The sequence below is a fragment of the Hemicordylus capensis genome, chromosome 4 (assembly GCF_027244095.1).
Source record: "Hemicordylus capensis ecotype Gifberg chromosome 4, rHemCap1.1.pri, whole genome shotgun sequence".
Lineage (NCBI taxonomy): Eukaryota > Metazoa > Chordata > Lepidosauria > Squamata > Cordylidae > Hemicordylus > Hemicordylus capensis.
Genome location: NC_069660.1, coordinates 33,524,195 through 33,531,613, shown reverse-complemented (window position 1 = coordinate 33,531,613; position 7,419 = coordinate 33,524,195).

Below are 7,419 nucleotides of genomic sequence, written 5' to 3'. Positions count from 1 at the left end.
TTATTTGGATTCAACTTTCATTTGTTATCCCTCATCCAGCCCATTACTGCTTCCAGGCAGGCATTTAGGGAAGATATGCCATATCCTGATGAGGTTGACATGGAGAAGTAAATCTGGGTGTCATCAGCATATTGATAACACCCTGCACCAAACCTCCTGATGATCTCTCCAAGTGGTTTCATGTAGATGTTGAAGAGCATTGGAGAGTATGGAGCTTTGTGGAACTCCACACTTTAGTTCTTGCTTAGCAGAACAACAGTCTCCAAGTGACACCATCTGGAATCGACCAGAGAGGTAGGAATGGAACCACTGTTAAACAGTGTCACCCAATCCCACTTCCCTCAGAAGTATACCATGGTCAATAGTACTGAAAGCCACAGAGAGATCCAAAAGGACCAGCAGAGTTACACTCCCTCTGTTGATAGCCAATTGGAGATCATCCATCAGGCCGACCAAGGCCGTCTCAACCCCATAGCCCACACAAAAGCCGGTGGGAAATGGGTCTAGATAATCTGCATCATCCAAAACTGCCTGAAATTTAACCAGAATACAGTATACAGAAAATTGTGGATGAAATTTAAAATAATATTCAAAATAACTGTAACATTTTTATTTTTATTTGATTTCTTTTCTCTCTCTCTCCTACTTATAATCAAATTATCATTTTCCCAAGACAAGATTATTATCTAGATATTAGTTGACTGACAGGTCCCGTGGGAGTTGTTTAATTATTATTTTCTCATTCTTTTATAATTTTCTTTTTCATATCAACTGGGTTAGTGTTAGAAAGTTATTGAAGGGCAAGATCTAGTTTATCTTTGCATCTGTTCTATATGTAAACTATTAACTATGATAAGTATGAATGTACGCAGTACATACATGGGTACGAACATGTCTGATATATCATATTATGTGTTATTAGACAAGTTGGTGGCTCAGAGGTGTAATCTTTATCTTACTTTTCTATATTAATAAAAAGCATTTAAAAAAACAAAACAAAACAAAACTGCCTGAAGCTAAGAGGCAACTACCCACTCAATCACCTTGTTCAACCATGGAAGGTTAGAAACAGGTCTATAATTAGCTAACTCTGAGGGATCCAATGTAGCTTTCTTCTTAAGTGGTCTAATAATAGCCTCCTTAAGACAAGGAGGCATACTGCCTTCCCTCAGATAAGCTTTTATAATATTTACCAGACCTTCTCTGATAAAATGATTATCAGATGAGATAAGCCAAGTTGGGCAAGGGACAAGAGAACAGGTTGTAGGGTGCACAGTCCAAAGCACAGTCCGAAGCAGTTTGTTCACTTCCTCAGGAGTCACAAACGGAAAATGATCCAATCTAATCCCATAAGAGGAGTTGCTGGACACCTCCACAGTAGACTCTGCAGTAACTGTGGAATCCAGCTCTGCCCCAAATATGAGAGATTTTATCAGCAAAATTTTAGATTTGTGTTTTAAATGTGTTTTAAATATGTTACATTTTTTTGTTGTGTTTTGTTGTGTTGTTGTAAATTGCCTAGAGACTTTGATAGGGCAGTGGGCAGAATATAAATTAGATAGACAGATAGATAGATGAGTCACAAGCTTAAAAGAAAATGACATATAGCTAAGCTCCAGACCAGCCGCAGTACTGAACATGATGCTATGCTGAGATTTTATATTATATTTAATAGGCACTTAGTAGTAAACTGATTTCAGAGTCCTACTGCTTACAGTCTGTTTTAGGATTACAGTCTGTCCTCAACCTCCATTGACTTGAAAGTACTGTAATTAAAAAATGTGTTCAAGATAGATCCACTTCTCCAGCAATGATGATATAAGCAATGTGAAGAAAGGTTTCTAGCAGAATAATGTTCCAATTTTGAATGGAACCAATTTTGCGAAAGACAGTTAAGGGAACATGATTAAAGAGCTGTGTACTCAGAGGAAGAGCAGGGCATACTTAGATTGAGGGGGTACGGGGTGGGGGAGAAAGAATCTACTTTATATGCAAAAAGATAATTAAAAAGTGCTCAGGAGCATTCGATGAGGGATGCTGTAAAAAACCTTTTGGAAGTTCTAGTACATAATGAAGCTCTTCACATGATCCATGTGAAGAGCTTCAGATGGGTCTGTGGGGAGAGCGGGTTTTCCCGACCCTCCCCACAGACAATCTCTTACCTCTCCTGCAGGTGACCCGTGACGCACCTCGCAGCTCAAGGGGTGGGGTGCAGGGAAACGCCCACCCCCCCGGAGCCCCAATAATGCACCACACGAGTGCAGGGTGCATTACTTGGAGCCTCCCTCACCCCTGAGTGTGCCTGCCGTGGATGCAAGCAGCCACAGCAGACACACGATCACTTAGCCTGTTTGGGGGGCATGCCTGCACCCAAAACCTTGGTTAATTGGTGGTCTACTTAAAAGGACTCGCCGCCGCCGGACCGCCATCAGTTCTCATGAGCAGCGAAACCCAGGCTGGGCTTCCCTAGCCTGGTTTTCACTGCTCGTGAAAATAGCTTCAAAGGCTACCGGATCACCTCTATTGCATGCTTGTTGACACACAAAGGATTCTAAAAGGCTTGTGAAGTACAGTAGATATTCTTATTCATTCTCAGCAAAGCTTATTCTTCTATATCTTTTGACAATTCTAGCTTTAAAACTATGTTTCAGCCAATTTACTCGGAATGGAATTTAGGCTAATGCATCTGTAACTTCCTGACACCCCCCCCCCCCGAATCTCTTTACACATTGTTGTTATATTATCTACCTGCAAACTCTCCAGAAAGAAGGCCAGCTTTATTGTTGTTGCATACTTTCCCTCTTTGTTAGAAGATCAACCATTCCATCTCTGAACACCATCCTGTTAGCTTGTTATGTGTCAAGAAGAGCTAGAATTTCATTTCTTGCTAATTCAGTTTGAGTTAGTTCTTCCAATAACTTCTCTGGGGAAAAAATTGTTCAGGCACTAGTTTGCTACCCACAGGTCCGCAGTGAATACCGGTGTGAATAATTCATTATGAAATTCAATAGTATTTATTTATTTAACATATTTATGTTACATGAATATTGTAAAAAATAATGAGGCTCAGGAACATATTTCTGGGTGGTGCAGGCAGCTGCAGAAAAAAGGGGAGAAACACACACCCACACACACACACACACACCATGTGTACCAATGAAGCCTTAGTCTAGAATGTAACACTGTTGCAACGTGGTTTCATTAGTCTGGATGTCAGCCAATAATAACAATTAACCAATAAGTTATACAGGCCACAGAATTCAAGTTTTCTTGTTTCAGAATATGGACCAGCTTTAGCATTATTCTGAAATATTTTCACACAGAATATATGTAGACCCTTGAGCAACAACCTACATAATCAGTAATGCAAGAGCTCAGGCCAGTCTAGCTAGCAGCTGCATGCTGCTGGTAAAGTTGCATGCATATGGAAATCTGCAAATCACTCAGGAGAAATGGAGGAGATTCTCACAATCAGCAAAAACTCCCTTGCTAACTGGGCAAAGAGGCACCTTTTACCGTGGTGATTCTCTTTATTTAGCAGGGGGAGTAACTGGCCCTATCCACCCCCAGCACAGTATCTCCAGTGACTGTTGCTGGTGTGTGTCTTAAGTTTCTTTTTAGAATGTGAGCCCTTTCGGGACAGAGAGCCATCTTATTTGTTTGTTATTTCTCTTTGTAAACTGCCCTGAGCCATTTTTGGAAGGGCGGTATAGAAATCGAATTATTATTATTATTATCTCTCTTGTTTACACAGTCAGACAGGTGTTATTGACTGGTTTGTTTTATCCAGACATCGAGTCCTTCCCAGGGACCTGGGATGCCAGAATTTGCGCCAGTTACCACTGGGATTATTCTGGTCTTTTTCTGCCACAGCCTTTCAAATTCAATTTGTAGATCTTTGTATTTGGTGATTTTTTTCTATTTCTTTTTCTTCTATTCTGCTATCCCCTGGTATTGCTATGTCGATTATTTTGACTTGTTTTTCTTTCTTCTCGACTACAGTGATATCTGGTGTATTGTGTGGCAGGTGTTTGTTTGTAGTCGGAAGTCCCATAATATTTTTACATCTTCATTTTCGACCACTTTTTCAATTTGATGGTCCCACCAATGTTTGGCTACGGGTAGCTTGTATTTTTTGCAGATGTTCCAGTGTATCATCCCTGCTACTTTGTCATGCCTTTGTAGTCAGTCTGTGCGATCTTTTTACAACAGCTGATTAGGTGGTCCACGGTTTCATCTGCTTCTTTACAAAGGCGGCACTTGCTGTTTGTTGCTGATTTTTCGACTTTGGCTCTTATTGCATTTATTCTTAGTGCCTGTTCTTGTGCAGCCAGTATTAAACCCTCTGTTTCTTTCTTCAAGTAGCCATTCTTAAGCCATTGCCAGGTCTTGGTGATGTCTGATTTTCCACTTATATTGTGCAAATATTGACCATGCAGGGGCTTATTTCTCCATTTTTCTGCTCGGCTCTTGACTTGTTCTTTCTTGTAGGCCTGCTTTGTTTCATTGGTGTTGAATAGTTTCGCATTATTGACCATTTGAAGTGCATCTTCTTCACTGTCCTTGATATATTCTTCAAGGCCTCTTATTTCCTTCTCTGCTGTTTGATGGACTTGCAGCATTCCTCTTCCACCTGAGCTGCGAGGGAGGTATAGCCTATCTACATCACTGCAGGGGTGCAGAGCATGATTGATGGTCATGATTTTCCTGGTCTTACGATCTAGCATCTCTAGCTCTGCCTGGGTCCAGTCTATTATTCCTGCAGTGTATCTGGTAACAGGTATAGCCCAGGTGTTTATGGCTTGTATGGTGTTCCCGCCATTGAGTTTGGACTTGAGGATTTTTCTAACTCTCCTGATGTATTCACTTCAAATTTTTCTTTTAACTTCAGTGTGTGCGATGTTATCAGCCTGGAGAATGCCCAAGTATTTGTAATGTTCTTTCTCTTCCAGGTTCTTGATGTTGCTTCCATTGGGCAGTTCTATTCCTTCTGTTTTTCTTATTTTCCCTCTGTTCATTATTAATGCAGCACACTTGTCTAGTCCAAACTCCATTGCTATATCGCTACTGAATATACGGACAGTTTTTAGCAGTGATTCAATTTCTGACTGGGACTTTCCATACAACTTCAGATCGTCCATGTACAGCAGATGGTTGATTTGACTTGATATTTTAGATGTTTGGTATCCGAGGCCTGTTTTGTTGAGTATTTGTGAAAGTGGGGTCATGGCGATTACAAACAACAGAGGGTGTAGTGAGTCCCCTTGGAAAATGCCTCTTCTAATGCTAACCTGTCCAAGTGTCTCGCCATTGATTGTTAACTGTGTACTCCACATGCTCATTGCTTTTTTAAATAAATATCTGAATGTTTTTGCTGACACCAGTTGTTTCTAAACATTTTAATATCCATGTGTGAGGCAATGAATCGAAGGCTTTCTTGTAGTCAATCCATGCAACACTTAGATTGGTTTTTCTTCTCTTGCAGTTTTCTATAATCTTTTTGTCAATCAGCAGCTGGTCTTTTGTGCCTCTGCTGTTCGGGCAATTTCCTTTCTGTTCAACTGGAAGCTGTTTGTTAGTTAATAAGTGTTGCATCACTTCATCTGCTATTATTCCAGTTAATAGTTTGAACATGGTTGGCAGACAGGTTATTGGTCTATAATTACTTGGAACTGCACCTTTTGCTGGGTCTTTCATGATGAGATAAGTTTTCCCAGTTGTTAGCCATTGTTCAATATCACCTCCTTGCAAAATGTGATTGAACTGTTTTGATAGTTGTTTATGAAGGCTTGTTAGGTGTTTAAGCCAAAAGCCATGCAGTTCATCGTCACCTGGAGCAGTCCAATTTTTAATTTTCTTTGCTCTTTCACTTATTAATTCTGGTGTTATTATTAGAGCTTGCATTTGTTGGTTACATTTTTTGACCTCTTTCATCCAGCCTGCTTTTTTATTATAATCTATTGGATTGTCCCATAATTTCCCCCAGAATTGCACTGTTTCTTCTTTATTTGGTGTTTCTGGGTTTCTTGCAGTTTCTCATTCTATGCTTTGGTAGAAACGTCTCTGATTCGACTGCAATTGGAGATTCTGCCTGTGTTGTGTAGTTCTGGCTTAATATCTGCTAATTTTCTTTGACACTGCTGTTATTTGCTGCTTTATTATTTCCAGGACTTCTCTAATTTTCCTTGAATCTCGGTGGTATTTTTGGATCAGATACTGTTTGGTGTTTTCATTCTTCAGCTTCTTGTCTTTCATATCTTTCAATTTACTAGCATCTGATCTAAGCCTGGAGATTTTATTTTCTAATCTCATCTTCCATTTAGGTGATGTACTACTTTCTTTTTTGACAGGTCCATTGATCTTATATCCGAGCTCTTGTGTTGTTATTGTTGCTGCACTGTACATTAGTTGGTTTGTTTCTTGCAAATTATTGGTTGTTATTTCTGCAAGAGCAGCATTGACATCTTTTAATGCCTGAGCAAGTTGTTTTTTGGCAACTGTTTTTAGAGCGGGAAGTCGAACCCTGGTGGTTGTTTGGTTCATGTCCTCAGTTATTTTTTGCTTTAGTTCTTGTTGCTTTTCTGTTAAACGGCATTTTGGTTTTTGAGGTGAAGGCAAAGGGGAGGTTGTCTGGTTTTGATTTTGAAACAGTTCAGCAACAGTGGTATCCTCTATTTCCAACACCTCCTCCACCTGCGCCTGAGCAACTGCTTCAGTTGGTGGTAATTCTTCTTCCATATCTTGAGCCTGTGTTGCTCTTTGCAGTTCTTCCAGCTCAACTCCTGTGAATACTTTATTTCTTATTATGAATCTTTTCTGGTCTGCTAGCCTTTGTTCTGTGATTTCTGTATCTGGATGCTTCTCTTTCCAAATTTGGTACATTCTTTTTAAATAACCTCTTCTAGTTGGACTAGACTTGTAATAGCAGATCATTATTTCCTTATTGGCATTTTTTGTATATTTTTTTCGGTTAAGCGACGTTTCTTCCAGTAACTTTGCTGTCTTCAGCCCTGGTTGCTCAACTGAAGATCCTGAGTCCTGTTGCCCACTTTCCACCAGATGTCCAGGGACTCCAGCACCTGGCGCGGTCCTTGTTGACCCGGGCGACGACCGATCCGGTATAGATTTATTAAAGTTACATCTCACCATATTGTTGATGGGAGAGGCACTCTTTGTCTGGCTCCTCTGGTGAGACCTGTCCAGTATGGTTGGACCTCTGGCATAGCTCTCACGTTCCTCAGAGCACACAAGCCCCACAACCACGCCAAGGTAGTGCCTCACTGGGGGATGATGATGATGATGATGATTAAAAAGCAGGCTAAGGGAGCCTAGCCCACTTTTTGCTGATTGTCTGCTGCCACGGGAGCCATGTGGCTCCCGGCAGCAAACCCTCCTAATTCCACCTCCCCTTAGCCGAGT